This window comes from Corapipo altera, unplaced genomic scaffold (assembly GCF_003945725.1).
Source record: "Corapipo altera isolate COAL_440 unplaced genomic scaffold, ASM394572v1 23, whole genome shotgun sequence".
NCBI classification, from domain to species: Eukaryota; Metazoa; Chordata; class Aves; order Passeriformes; family Pipridae; genus Corapipo; species Corapipo altera.
The window spans coordinates 1,228,908-1,244,591 of NW_020884878.1; the positions used below are offsets into that span (position 1 = coordinate 1,228,908).

The 15,684-nt window shown below is 42.3% G+C and overlaps 1 protein-coding gene across 4 annotated transcripts in view; it reads left to right on the forward strand.

The window, feature by feature from the left end:
* SYT16 (synaptotagmin 16) overlaps nt 1-15,684 on the forward strand; it is a 57,048-nt gene that overhangs the window by 13,996 nt on the left and 27,368 nt on the right. The window contains exon 1 of one of the 4 annotated variants that reach the window (XM_027637828.1): nt 552-614. The exons of the other annotated variants lie outside the window; for them this stretch is intronic. The gene's annotated coding sequence lies outside the window, so the exon portion shown is untranslated. Of the gene's footprint in view, nt 1-551; nt 615-15,684 lie in introns of those variants that run through there. 4 annotated transcript variants of the gene reach the window in all.

Consider the following 15,684-nt stretch of genomic DNA (forward strand, 5'->3'; position numbering starts at 1 on the left):
TTGGCTTTCCTTCTCAGTAAGCTCTCTGGAGCCATTGTGGACTGGAAGGCTGGCCTTTCAGAGCTCCCCAGCACCTACCTTGCTGCTTCCTAGAGCTCTCTGCTTCTACACGGAGCATTGCATAGCCCCATTAGGGAGCATTGCATAGCTTTTTACACCAGAAGGAACATCATTCCAAATGCTCTGAAATAGGCTTTAATCTTTCAATCTCTGCCATGCACTGCACAAAGCGCCATCCAATGGTTTTAAGACTTCATAGTCATAAAGTTGGCAGTTTGAGGGTTAGAGGGCTGGGAACTGATGCTTTTTTTTTCTTTTTAAGTTGTATAATGGGAGAGAAAGTGCTGAACTGTGATTTGAAAATGTCGTCCACAAACTCTTTGATGTGAAAGAACTCGTTTTGCTGTTCTAAGTGAACTTTCTCTTCCAAAACACACACGCTCTTTGTATTTTATTTTTCAACTCTTTATTTCCTCTTTTTCCTTTAGATTCATTCTCTAACATCAAGAGTGTGAACTCTTCTGATGGTAACCTAGACATGCAGAGAGACTGTAATACCCTGGCAACTTAAAATTTCAGTCATGGATTAAAATGATCAAGAGAAGATATTTGAGGTATCCTTATTTCTGTTAGCTTTGTTACCTAACCCTGAGTGGCAATGTAAGCAAGTGTATGGACTTGCTGACATTCAGCAAAGCCATTTAGTAGCATCAGAATGAGCTTTGAACATTTTCCCTTTCATTTGGTGGTTCCCCCCCTCCATTTCTGCAAAATACATGTTTCTTGTTTATCCTTATATTCTTTTCAGAACATTGCATCTTGACTTTATTTCACTTAATGTAACACATTTCTCTCCACAATAGAATATTTTAAAGCTAAATTGGCACAAAACAGTAGCAAAACTGAATGCTTTTTGTTGCCATGGAAATATTTCTGGGCACTTACTGAAGACCTGGTTGCCAATAGTAATGTAACAGAGAAAATAGATATGCTTCATTTAGCAGCCACTGGTGATTAAAGAGCCACAGAAACTTGTTACAAGGTCATTCCAATATATAGTTTATTTGGTTTAGGGGAAAAAACCCCATAGCTCTAGATGAGAATAATTTTCTTTTAAAAGAGATGCAAACCAAAATCCAATAGATGTTCCCTTCTGTTAAACTGACAGCATGCTTCTGAGATGAAATAAAATAAAGTTGTAGCTAAAAACCATCATTACCCCTTCTCCTTTTTACCAAATATGTTTTTGATCATATTTTTGCCTCCCAGGAAATGTTTCCTAGCTCCCAGAGTAGATTTTCTTAGGTTCTAAAGCAGCATGCACATTGTTGAAAACAATTTTTAGTCTTAGGGATTTAATAAAGTGTTTGAGCAATGAAATTTTTGAGTTCTTAAGTAAAACTTCTGTCAGACACTGTGAGGCATGCTAATCACAGGGTGCAGGTTTGGCTGCTGCTGAGCCCTGGTCTGTAATTAAATGATGCTAGTAAAGTTGTAGCAAGGTTTCCAACAAACTCAGGAAAAGTTTTTAACTTTGGGTGCTTTTGATTCACAGCTTATTAATGAAGGGAGTTCAGGAAATATTGCAATACCAGGTGTTTGTTTTAAGAAGTTAGTGATGGGAAGGCAGTACATGCAGATCCCTGCCACCACTTGCAAATGATGTAGTTGTGAATTTTGCAAATACAGATGAACTTGCTCTTGCAGACCCGTGTCCGTTGTCTGACCTCAGTGTTTCTGATAAACTGTCTCATATTGCAGAGCAGAGAGAGACCAGCCTTTGCATCCCCCTGTGGCTTAAATCCTGCTGCTCAGCTGACTGGGGGTGGCTGGCAAGAGTGTGGCTGCCAAATCTGTCATTTCACATTTGGCTTAAAAAATTGAGAGAAAAAAGAAAAGCACAACAGCAGAGCAATAAACCACATCAAAAAGTAGTGCACTGCAAGCAGAGGGGTAGATGTGGCCAGTCCATCCTCTTCCCAGCATGAATCTATAGGGAAAAAAACAGTAATAATGAGAAAGGTGAAGAACAGCACTAACTGTGCCATGAAAGAAATGGATTTAGCCCACTTCTTCCTCAGGACCCATGTCCTTTGCAAAGAAAAAGCCAAAGTGACCAATAAGTTAGGAATTTCAGCAGACACTGCCCTGAAAAGGCATGGGGACAGACACAGGAGCAGAGCTGAGTTTTCTGAATCAGAGCTGAACTATTTTTGCCTAGCAAGTTCTGTGATGGAAGAGTCTCCCGAGCTGTCTGACACTGTGTTCATAAACACTGGTGTAATATATAGGTGAGCACGACACTTCAACTACAAGAAGTCCTTGGAGATTTTCCCCCATCAACTAGACAATCTCAATGCTAGCCAAAGGTGCCATTTTAGTTGCACTAAAATAATTTTTGTGACCTTGGAATGCTAAGAAGTCTGACATCCTAATAGGAATCTTGCCTAGAGGGGTGGATAGTGGTCCTCAATACATGTACAAGGAGAGGCACACCTCTGAGGCCCTGGGAGTTTTTAAAGCTAGAAAACACTATTGCATCTAGTTACCTTGGCCTCCAGCTTCACAGGGGTCATTGATTTTTGCCACTAATTGCTGTGGTAAAGGAAATTATTCTTTCTGCTCTATATGAACACTCCCGACCTCAGTAAATGACCCTTCCATGTGGGCAGGAAATCCTAGGCAAGAAGTGAATTTTCATTAGGTCCTATAAACCCATATAACAAAATATACCCACAACACAAAGATACTGATTATGTGATAAATTAAATTTCTGCTTGAACTTGAGACTAAAATAGGTAGATGGCCAGTCTCCATGTAAAGAAGTGAAATGTTTATGGATTTTATCACCTGTCTGGGTGTGGAGCCAGCCAGTGTTCTAGCCAGAATGTAGCCCTATAAAAATCAGTGCCTGTACTCCAGGCAGGAGACTTAAAGAGGCTGCACTGAGTCAATAGCACCACAAGGACTGAGTGAAGGAAGGCAAAGGCAGACAGTGGAGAAAAAAAAACTACACAGAAAATTCTCCTGGCAGCTCGAGTGGGGTGAAGCACAAATGTGACTAGGGACATGCATCTGGTCTCTGAAGAATGCGGTACAAGTCTGCAGCTTTATGAAGTGAAGTGCAGACGTGAGTTTGCATTGAATGCCTTCTCTCTGGGAAATTCAGAACCACTCAAAGTGTTTGTGCACAGACTTTTGTCCTTGTGAAGGTGGTACAGTGTTCCTATTTATATTTAAAGTACTCCTTTGCAGTTCTGTCTCTTCAGTGTTTCAAAGTGTAAGGGATCTTCATCCATGACACCAGAAGTGAGTGGTGATGAGACTACACAACAACCCTGAAAGGAGGATGGGTTGCGGTGTGTCAGCTTTACAGCTGGGGAAACGAAGCCAAAGAGTGGTTCAAACCACAAATTTTCGAAGATAGTACCATTGCCAGCCCTGTCTTGGGCCTGTCAGCATTGCTGTTCATCCTCAGGCGGGGATTTTGGACACAGTACTTTTGTCAGCCCACAGTAGATCAGTAGTATGGGCTTTCACCAAGTTCCTTGCTTGGTGGGCAGAGGTTCCTCTTGCCTGTCTCCCTAGGGGCATGAGAAGGGATGATCTGTTCAGGAGTACTTGTCATCTCCTCTTGTCATCTAGAAGGTTGCATAAGCTGTATGGAGAAGGATGTATTTGGGAGGATGAAATGGATTTTGCTGTTCAGAGCAGTTACAGAACAAATTGTGTGTGTGAGCGTGTGTGTTTGTGCATGTATTTTCTGATCCACTCTTGCTAAGTGACATCCTCTTCCCACTCCCCATATGGCAGTTGCGACTCTATCTTCCTCTGGGAAGGTTGTTTAGGACTCAAGAGGCTTCATTTACCAATAAACAGCATCTTGGCAGCATCTGGGAAATATGCCTCTCTCCTAGAAACCCTATCTCCTCACCTACCATCTCCTACTACAGACAAGGCAGGTGTGAATGATCTCATTGTGTTGTGGTGGAGGTTACGTGCAGGCATACTAGCAGCATTCTGTGCAGAGCTGGGACATAGTATTTCTGTGTGCTGATACAAACAGTAGTACTGGTTGCCTTTTTTTTTTTTTTTTTTTTTGGATGTGTGTGTGGGTTTTTTTTGCATTGCAGTTGTTGCTAGTTTGGCCTGCATGTGCTTAGTGAAAGCATGGATAATCCATCTCCCGTTCCCTCCTGACCTCTTTGCATTGCTTAACAGCACAAAACCCACTAATGTAAGCTTAGATGAGACAGGATCACTCTGCCAAAAGGTGAGGTGGTGCTGACCTCCACTTCTTGCCAGATTGGAGTGTGGATATGACTTTCTTGTGCCCAGTTAATCTTTGGCTGTTGTGAGGACCTGGTGGTAGCAGCCATCATTTTGTGTGGCCTCATAGGCTCTTGAAATAGGTTTAGTAACCCAGGGGGAAGACTGCAATGAAAGAAAATAGGGAGACTGCAGTCATGGAGGTAAAACTGTGCAGTTTTAAAGACAGTGGATGTTCTTGTTGGGCTGTGGGGGCCTTCCAGGTAATGAGGAAGGTGTGTTTGGACTGCACCTCTGCAGATGCTATTTGTGTGATTCTCATGCAGTTTTCACAGATTTACTTAGGGAGGCTTCATCAGTACCTATTTGTGGACCAACGTGAATGACTTTGGTTGAATCTTAGGTCAGTCTATAGCAAAATCTGTAGAAAATCCCTTCTAAAGAAAACAGGTCTCATGGCATCATCACCCTGCCTAAAAGTTCCCTAATGTCCAGGCAGGTGCTCCCCTATCTAGAGAGCTCATTACCCATGTGAGATAAAGCATCCCTGGAGAGACTCATTGCACTGTGCCTGAGGATTTGCCCCACGCCAAGCTGAGCACTTGGAGGCATTTCTCTCCTCAGGTTGGGAGAGATTCAAGTCCATGCTGTCTATACAGTAGCAGCATAATCTGTGTGGGAGTATTTTCCAGAAAATAGTATGAGAGTGGTGGTGCTGCTGGCGAGAAAGCCCTGAATTTGGATTAATGAGAGCACTGAGATTTGCTGAAACTCCGTGTTGCGGGGTCAGTTTTGGGGTCTAGACTTATTGCCATAAATAATGTAGCTATAAAACCCTTGGGCCTGAGTTTTACAATTGCCAGTAACTGATGTAAAACTGCAGCTGAGATACAATGTCCTTCCCCTATCACACAGTAGTGCTACTTCCCTGCCTGACCCCATGAACAAGCTACTGTGTGGTGAACTGGACCAGCCTGTTCCTGCAGCCATAAGTTACCAACCCCTTCCCTATTACTTTTGAAGCAGGTGAGTTGGCCCTATGATTGCTAAAACTGAAACAAGGGGAAGAGGGGAAGGGGAGCAGGACAGGGTTGTCCCTTTTGGATGACTACCTTGGTCCTGAAGGCATGTGAGTCTTGTTGCACCACATCCTCACCCTCTGCTGCTCCCAAAGTTGGTGATTTTCCCAGGAGTGCTGTGGCATCAGAGTGCTGTGGCATGCAGTGGTAAAGGGGGACTGTGGTGAATCAACCCTCTGGCAGCAAACAAAGTTTCAATTAGAAAAATCAGTGGGAAAATAAATATCTACCTTGTTGCAATGCAGTTTTTATCTGTAGCAAATCCAAACAAATATCCTTTTGAGGGAGTTCATTTCCACCTGTTAGTCAGCCAGCAAAGGCTTGTGGGTGTGAAGCTGGTGGTTGGGTGCTATGAATGGTATGTGCATACACTGAGTCTCACAGGTTGTGAGTGTGGAGTAGTGAAACAGCTTAATAGAGGAACAAGACTCAGTGACCTGTGTTTCCTAAACATTTCCTTGGCCAGTTTGATTCCTGCTAGATGAAAGGACCTAGTGCCCATTCAGAGAAACTTCCTTAAATGTGTTGGAGGAAGCTTATAAAATGACTCCCTTGCATTATAAGAAGCCAAGCAAACAAATAGAAGAGGTGATGGATGGGGAACCTGAAAGCATTCAACCCATTGTGGTACGAAAGCTGCCTGGAAAACTGTCATAAAAATAATAGTGATAAAAGTGAAAGTTATTTTTTTTGTTGGAAAGAAAGGACGGTGTTTTCTACTTCATCAGCCATTGGCATCCAGCAGTTTGTTTAGTTTCCAAGTCCATGAGCATTTACAGCCCCACACCCCAGAGCACACACAGCTACACCTGTGCCCTGCAGTGTCCCTGGTGTAGACGTGACATCTGCTGACAGAAGGTGCTTTTCTGCCTCTGCAGCTGCATGTTTTCTACAAACAACTTAACCTGTACTGTCAAAGAGGTGTAGGCTGACTCACGGATGTAACTGCATCCACACCAGGGGGTTTCCTGGCTTAGCAGTGTCTCCTACAGGGTGTAATCTCTTTTTTCTTCCACTTCTCCACAAATCCTGCGCCTGTGCTAATAGAACCTAGTAGCATAAATGAAACCTGACTCATACTTACTTCACGTGTAAAATGTAAAGTAATGATTGGGAATATCAGAGATGATTGTGGTTCAGCGTCCTGGCTGCCATTTCCTGTAGCCACAGAAGAACCTTAGACAGCACAGTGAGAATCAGTTTGAAGTTGAATCCCATGTGCCTATTTTTAAAGTCCAAATTCGGAAGTAGGAAGAAAACAACAGGAAAATATGTTGGTTTTCATGCTGTTTTCTGTGGGCAGTTCTCTATTTCTTTGCACAGCAGTGCACAGAATTGGAGCGTGTTGCTCTGTCTGGTGTGTTATTCTGCTATAGAGGTGCTTGATGGTCAGAGAGAAATAATGTCTTCTTCTTTCTGATTCCTCTCTGACTTTTTTGTTGGTTTGATAATTTTTTTTTTAATTATTTTTGTTGGAAATATCCCCTGGTTTGAAGGCTTCCAAGTTGTGATTCTCTCTGCCTGCATTGCGTGCAAACACCTGAATGCATTTGCCTCGGGGAGCTTCCCAGTTGTTTTGGTCATGGGGTGAAGACAAATGAAGAGGTGTTGCAGAAAGCAGGGCACTGTCAGTTTGACACTCAGCAGAGAGGGGCAAACCTCACCTGTAACACTGGACACCAAATGGTTCCCTAGTTGTTATACTTAGCAGGAAGGGACAAAAGCACATAGTGGTGGGTGCAAGGAAAAAGCTCACCTGAAGGCTGCCTTCTCCTTGTTGACCAGTAGGTTTTAGGTTAATAAATGACCAGTGGTACCTGGTCACTGTGCTCAGTCTCTTTGGCCATAATAGCATGTGTGTAGAGGCATGGGTCTACTCCATAAATTTTAAACAAATTTGGAGTCTAGGGGAATGGTTTGAATTGGGCACTCTCCTCAGTCAAACCTATAAATCAGGTAGTTGCATTACTTCGTTCTCCAGTTTGAACTCCCAGTTCAAGTGGCTGTGACAGCAAGAGCAAGAAAAGAAGACTCCAAATTGACAACTACAGAGCTGTAGTTGCACAGGAATTGGTAGGAGCAACTCCACTTATGTTGCTGTATGCTCCCTATACAAAATGTTCCATCTTTTCCTGAGAAGCTTTAACAAATCCCTAGTTTGTGGCAGACCTTTCCAGTTTTCCAGAAGGAAAGCCCTTTTCTTTCTTTGTGCAGTTCTGGGTTTTGCTGAGGTAGGAGCTGTGACAGATCACTGTTTCTCTCTGTCATCCTGATAATGAAAATCTTAAGACCAGGCCTGTGTGACTGTTTCTCTAACAGGAAAGAACATGGCAACGAGTGCTCCTGGGATGCCCCGAGTGTATGCATTATGCATAGATGCACTGATATTGTCTGCTTATGTGATCAAATACATTTCTTTTGTACGGTATTTCTGTTTCCTTCAGGGCTTGGTGATGTTCCCATTGAAACTCTCATTGACTTCCCTAGAGCAGAATCAAAACCTTTAAGACCGAAGTGGACACACAAGGGCAGTGTTAAATGTATAGGAAAAACAGAAATTTGGCATTTGCACAGTTTTCATTGTTCAGCCAAAATGACTGTTGTTTGTTGCTGGTTTGTTTTTTTTTTTACCACACAGGCACACAGGATGTATGCAGTACATCTATACTTCACACCTACACTATGTATTTTATTCAGTAATTTTTTTCCTTAGGTAAGCTTGGAGCAAATGCTAAGTTATTCTTTTTACTTGGTAACACTGCAGAGAAATCTTGAATTATTTATTTCATGCGTTTTAGCTTAGTGTATCTGGATGCCTGTAAGCTAACTCTGTAACCGATTGGGTGTTTGAAATTTCTGAATAAATAGTGGTAGTTTGAAATACCTTACCAGAAAAAGAGGTCACCCTCCTTCCTCCCCCACTGTCTCCTCTGGGGGGAAAAAAATAATCCCACATGCCTCCTTATGAGCAGTGGGAAGTTGATTTGTAAAACAGATGCTGCATAGAAGTAATTGAGTTGAAGTTGCTAGAAATATGTATATGCTACACAACATCTGCAGATCTCAAGATGTATTCATTATCTTTCCAGAATTTAGATCATAATTATGGGTCCTTTATTTAAGTTTCCATGGTGATATAGAAAATGTTTCCCCCTTGTCCTTTGCTAATCAGGACACTTGTGTATTTGAATGGTGATCGTTTTCCTCTCCCCTGGGTAAAGTTACTTTTATTAATACAGAGATATTAAGTTGACACGGAGCTGTCTGCTGCTCAGGCACCGAATCAGTAGCAGACGTATCAAGGATTTGCTACAGATTCCCCAGTGCCACTGTTTAATTAGCCTGGATGCTTCCAAATGTTTGTGAGAAATAGCAGCCACTGTCCTAACATGTGATGCAGTCGTGCTTTGGGGATTGGTAAAGTTGAAGTCAAAGTCAAGCAGCCAATAATATATCAAACCAGGCCAAGCTCCTCTACTCCATCCCTTCACCCTTACCTGTCTGTCCTAGGGAAAGGCCTCTGCTGTGTCTTGCAGGGAGCTGCAATCGGGTCAGTGCCCTTACATGAGCAGTCCAAGGTTGCTGTACCCATGTGGCCTTTCCAAAATTTCCTATAATAGTCAAAATGTACACCATGTCAAGGCACATTTATTTAACTATACAGTCTCGTGCCCATGGACCCAGGATTTTAATGCTACAGTTGTTTTAGAAAATGGTGAAAGATGTGATTTAATTACTAAAGATGCTATTTTACTCAGGATTTTTGCCAAGCTGTTTAAGTGAAAAGTGGACTTTAATCTAAACTAGAATAATTTTTATTTTTTTTATCTTAACCACCCAAAAGATGCACATATAAATAGAACTTAAACGCTTTTGCCAGTAGAGCTTGCATGAGCCTCAGGTAGTGAAATGCACGTAGTTGGCTGAAAAGGAATGCTCAGTTTTATGTGCTTTGATTATTTGAATAGATCATAGCACATTTAGGCCGCAGGGTTGTTACACCTTGAAATAACTTTTATTTAAGAAAATTTCAAAGAAGCTTATTTTTAACAACCTACATAAAAATAATCATTTTTTATGGTAGCTGTTCACTGACCATTTACAAACGAATGTCTAAAACATCTTTCCTTTCTATCAGAATAGGAACACTTAGCTTTTTCCTTCAATTGAGGACAATTTCCTAGAAGGAACAGCATGCTTATTGTCAGAATGGCAAACCAGACCAGAGGGTCAGATGTACCATCCTGGTGCTGGGCTGGTGGTGGGAGCAGTTGGCTTTGGTGCTCCCAGCATCCTTGCTCTGTCCTCTCTGCCAAGGGAGTGCTGTCCTCTGTGCAGCAGCAGGAAAATTTATGGAGCTGTGACAGCATTTGTCATTAAGTTTATGCTGCAGATTTTTAACAGACCCAACGCAGTGTGTAAAACCAGGATGCATTTTCCCCACCTGTAGCTGTGTGGTTGATGTGAGGTTCGAGGTGGAAAAAGGTGCTTTCCTTCCCAAACCAGGCAGTGTCCCTGGCACAGGTGCCCTCCACCCCTTTGCCTGCAGTGCCCGTTTGTTCAGCTGCTGGGGTTTGCCGTGGTGATTATCAAAGCGGGTCTTGGCAACCATATCCTACGCTCCATGCTCAAGAGCAGGCAGTGGCCTGACCACACTTGACAGCTGACTTGTTCACTCACATGCCCACAAACATGACAAACACCCCACTGCTCCCTTCCCCATGCGTTGGTGGGTCAAAACGTCCTGCTGTTGTGCGTCCCTGCTGCTGCTGGCAGGCAGATCAGCAAAATGCCTCTGTGTTTCCATCCTGACAGAGCAAGGCCAAGTGTATATATAGTAAGTACTGAACCCTCCTTCCCCCATCTGGCGGGTATTCACACACTAATGAGGGTACAGTCATCTCCTATGCAGAGCACGTGTTGGCAGCAGGAGGGGAAGGGCATCACAGGGACGTGCTCAAATGCGTATCTTCACTTTTAAAGGTTATAATTTACATTGGTCTCCCGAGTTCGTCTGCTGCTGGCAGATGGAGTCGGCAGTGCCTGTTAGCCACGTGCCGTATTTGTGTGTTCGTGGTACTACCCTGAGCAGGTTACATCTGAGCTGCTTTTTCTGCACGAAAGAAGTTTCACTCTCCACCTTAGCAGGAGCTGCAGGGGAATGGAGACGTGGAAAAGTTTTCAAGTCCTTTGCTTGCTACTTTTTCTTGCACGTGCCAGTTATTTTACAAGTGGTTTTCTGTGTGTTGTGTCTTTGCGTTTGTCTCTGTGTATGTCCTCATTCATTAAAAAAAAAAAAAAATAGTTTAGCATACAGAATTGGGCGAGGTCTAATAATGTGTACACAATATGACATTCACAGACTTTCCAGAGGTTTGAAGAAGTAGCTGATTCCCAAACCTCCCTAGGCCTTTGGTCCCCTTTTTCTCCCCAGAAAGTTCATCTGAGAGCCAAAAGTTTGCCGTGTCCTCTGGCTTCTTGGCCGAGGGCAGCAGACTGTCTGAAACCCGAGTTGTGTTTTTCTCCCAGTGACCAGTTGCGGGGGAGGATGAAGAACAGTCAGCATCTTCAGGCAACAACAAAGAGGTGATTAAGCATTTTGAGATCTCTGTGTCACGCTCACAAAGTTTTCGATCAGAACTGTCTGAAAAAGCAACATCAGCAGGAGTGGAGCGTAGACCCAAGTTCAGCCACTTGCCCTCCAGCCACAAGGGAACAGTACAGAGGTATCTGAATGCAAAGGTATTGTTTGCATGAAAAAGGCTGAAGAACTTGGTCTCTAAGATCTGTAGCCTAAACACAGGGAGGTTCTTTTCTTGCAGAGAACAAGTCCTGGTTCTTGCTTTCTCTCTTACCAAACTTGGTTTCCCGATTGGAAACCTGCAGCTAAAATACTTTGAGGAAAGAGTCTGAATCAAAGACCTGCTGAAGTCCATGAAGATCTTTCCATTAATTGTATACAGTTATTGAATTCTGTCTCCTTAACCCACAGGGATTTTCTTGGATTTTTACTGGAAATTTTACCGGAGTAAAGACTGCAGGACTTGGTTCTAATTATTTTTCATCTATACCACCATCTCTTTAGAAAGCTTTTTAGCAGAAGTTAAATGCCTCTTTTGTAACAGCTTTACAAATACAAGGTGAACAGTGAATGAATTATGCTGTGTAATTTGCCAGTGCATACGCCAAATGTCAGGCAATGACAGAAACTAAAAATTTATGGCACAGAAGGGAGGAGTTTTATGATCTTCTATGGATTAATGTAATGACTCTTTTATACAAACAGAGATGAAATGCATTTAAAAACATAGCCATTTAGAAAATTGGCCTCAACACATTCTAAAATCTGGAGAAGTTCATTAGAGGGAAGGGCCATGAAAGTGCCCTTTGTTTTTATTTCCATAGAATGTTTTAATTTTGAATTATAATTGCTTGATTTTAATGCACCCTCGAGTTGGAGCGATCATTTGAAGATGTGTCTCTCCATCAAACTCTTCCTCTGGTACAACGTGGTGCAGGGTTGCTCTTGCTTTTCTTTTTGGAAGTAATGTTAATACTGGTTAAATAGCTGTTCAGAAACTCGATGAAACCAGGTGTTGAAGCCTGCTTTCACTGAGAAATTTGGTACTCTCACCCATTCCTCACTAAGCTCAAGATTAGTCCTTTCGTTACAGACAAATGCCTATAAACTAATCCTTGGGCATGCCAAGTCACCTTCAAATACAGAGAGGCTTCTGAGCATGTAGAGCTGCTGTTGCTGTGTGTAGAGTGATATGTGCACACACCTACAGCTCCTGATATGAGACCTTCCTTTGGGAGAAAAGTGGTTGGGGTAAATCCTGGATAACCCCACATCCTGCTGCCCTCCAGTTACTGGTCTGAAAACTTCATGTGTGTGAGAGTCCATGTTGCCCCCTGGCTGGTGCCGTGGTCACAAAACATAAAGATTTATGGGAGTAAAGCCATCATTGTGCCCCAAGGGTGTATCAAACACTGTCTCAGCAGAGCAGATTCTCTGGCCTGTCTGGAGTTGGAGGGATGAAGGATCTTTGGAAAGTGCTGAGTCCAGACTGGGATCATGGCATATTCAGATTCTGCCTGAGACTTCTTTTCTCCTCATATTCTTTTAACAGACCTTTTAGACACATTGCTGGTAGTTTTAATTTCTTACAGAAGCAGAAATCTATTACAAACTTAGGCACAGAGTGAAGTTGAGCATCTTGGAGAGCCCTGAATAGCTTCTCTCCCACTCAGCCTTGACATGCGGCAAAGTCTTCTCACATCATGTTCTTACAGGAGATTTTCCTTGACCCTCTGTGTCTGTTATCGATTTCGTGACAGTCTGCACTCTGGTCTCATTTGCCTTTAACTTTTCACCTGTTAAAAAAAAAAATCTTTGTAGTAACCTGAATAGATCTTGGAAAGAGGAGTGCACGCTGCAGGAAGGAAATGTTTGGAGGATGCTCTGGGGAGATGAACGGTGTGAATTCCAGCTCTGCCCACAGCCTCTCTGCAAATCACCCTGTTAATAAAGAGCCTATTTTAGTTCTGGAAACATGGAGTCTTCTCAGGCTATTACCCAGCGTGTGGTAAATTAAACAATCTTGGCCTGATTGCATAATGTCACTTGAAATTTAAGATCCTTTTTCTCTTTAACCCCTAAAATTTACAAGCCATTTTTGTTTAGATTTATTGTAATTAGATAATGATTCTGCTCCTTTGAGGCTCTTCTAGGAAGTTTTTTAGCACTTTAATGGTGGCTCATCTCAAAATAACCAGGAGCAGGAGCACTGCTTGGTCTCCCTGCATCAGGTTTGTTTTGTCTCAGTGCAAGGGGGCACCTGGTGCAAAGGGTACTGCAGTCATATTTGGAACTCAGGCTGTAGCAGGGGCCAGGCAAGAGGATTGCTGCTGTATGAGGACAAATATGCCTCAGTCTCACTAATTTGTATCTCTGCTGCTGTTACTGTCTTTCAGGAAGTGAAGGGTTGAAGCTGGGAGCTAGGAGTACTTCAAGTCCAGAAGTGCCTAGATCCATATTGAAATCCTTTTCTCCTCTGGACCATATTTAAACAAGTTCTTACCTTTCATCATGAGTTTTTATTTCACTTTGAAAAATCACAAAGAAAAGACATACTTTTATTTTTTGTGTGTGTGTGAAAGGACAGGATTTCCCAAGATTTCAGAGAGAAACATGGCCTCGGTCAGCACAGGTAATAGGGACACATAAGCTCTTCATATGTGTTTCTTGCTGGTCGATGACCTATGTGGTGTCAATTTAGTGATATCTACCAGGTTATGTATTTTAACTCTGGCAGTGTGTTTTAGGAAGTGATGAGACCTCTCAGGACATTTCTTTGGCACATTCTAGTGCTTCATAAAACTGAGAGATTGTGTGTCATTTAAAAAAAAGATACTGTAGATTAGCCAGAACATTTACCTACCAATGTGAGGGTGGACTTCACAGTATTTTCTAGCCTGATTTTCAGTGTTTGATGTGCCAGTATTTCCCTCTGTCTTTGGAGATATCCCAGTTCCTGTTACAGCTTGATTAGGAGGTGACGCTCATTCTTTCATCTGACAAAAGTCACAGTTTCTTCACGGCCAGTTCTTCAACCTTAAATACAGACTTTTCTGATTTATTGGTAATTTCTGTTCCCCAGTCATTCCCATTACTCCTTCCTTGTGGACACTTATGATACAACAGGGAAAGTTTGGGGGACAGGATTCCTAAGAAAAGTCACACTCTTCTGATGTGCAGTACTATCTGCCCTTAATCTTAGAATTGGCTGCTCTTCTCTATGGGGACTCTTGGCTAATTAAAGTTCAGATGGTTAGATAATGCTGTCTCAACCTATATCCCTGATGCTGTGCTGTTTATTCATGTCAGGTATTCATAAGACAGTTGACATTTTCTTCCTTAAAGATCTCAGGTAAATTACAGGCATTTTACTGCTCTGACCTTTTCCTTTACAGGAAGAACTTTTGTTTTCACCGTTTATTTTGTGAATATAATGTTAGAACGGATGTAATTGGAGAGGTGTAGTTGTTCTAGCCTGTATAGTTGGGCTATTACCTGTAATGATCCTCTAATACTGGTATTTATACATGATTATCTCTTACCAAATTACTTTAAATTTAAAGAAAAAGCCAGACTGCTTCCCTGAATGGTTTTGGTGAATCACCTTTTCCCTTCCTTTCCCTGAATACTACATTTGCTTTCCTAACACATTCATTTTGCATTTTGTGCCTGAGTCTTAGGAAGATGGCTTGCTCTATTAATATATTTCTGGAGTTCTCCTGTTATGAATAGACTTTTATGGCTTTAATGTAGTTTTTGAAAATTCCTCTATTATTGATCTAGATATTATCCCAGCAGGAGTCAAACCCACAAGACAATTGTGTGAGGATAATTTCTTACTACAGAAGCATTTTATTCTGAAAGCCTGCTGTGTGGTGTGTGCTTTGATGGATGACCCACTGTTTAAAATGTGTGTTAGGCATTGGCTTGCTAATTAAATGCCTTAAGGAGCGCTGGTATCCATTCAGTCTCAGTAAATGTGTGGAATTTCTGTTCTTTTATTTCTTGCTTACGCTCTTATGTTTACTTCTTTCTGTTTTCTGACTTTGTAGAGAAGAATAGCAAAAAGTCAAATTACTTTCTACCCTCACTCAAGACTTTCAGCTTAGGGCAGAGGCAAAACAATGAAGGCTTTTGGGCTCAGGACTAGGTCTGCCAGATGGGAGGATGAGGAGGAGAAGAAATAGGGTTTGCATTTCAGAAGGGAGTGAGAAGAGCACTGACCTGGAATTTGAGAAATATGAATTTGGATCCCTCTTTGCTCCTGAAGGACCATCTCCCATGAGGAAGAGGAGATAATTACAAAGCTATGAGATGCTCTCATACTCCTCTGTTGAAGTGCCTGTGCTGGAAGCATTTTACTGGGAGGGAGAATGTGAGACCATTCATAGTTGAAGAAAGGGCAGCCAAGGAGAGGGACAAGGACTTCTGTACACCTTCATGAAAAGTTTCCTGAGTATAATCCCCATTCCCCTTGTTGGATTTTGTGTGTGTGTGTGTGTATGTGTGTGTGTGTGGAGCAGGTATGCATTAGAAACACCATATTTGCTGCTAAGGCCAAGCACAGAATTTGTTCTGCTCAGAAAGATTTGGGCTTTTTGTTCTAGACAGAGGTATGTGTAGAGAATCATAAAATGGCTCAGGTTGGAACCTTTAAAGTTCATTTAGTCCAATGCCCCTGCTGTGATCAGGATGCTCAAAGTCCCATCCAGCCTGGCCCTAAACACTTCCAGTGATGGGTCATCTACAGCTTCT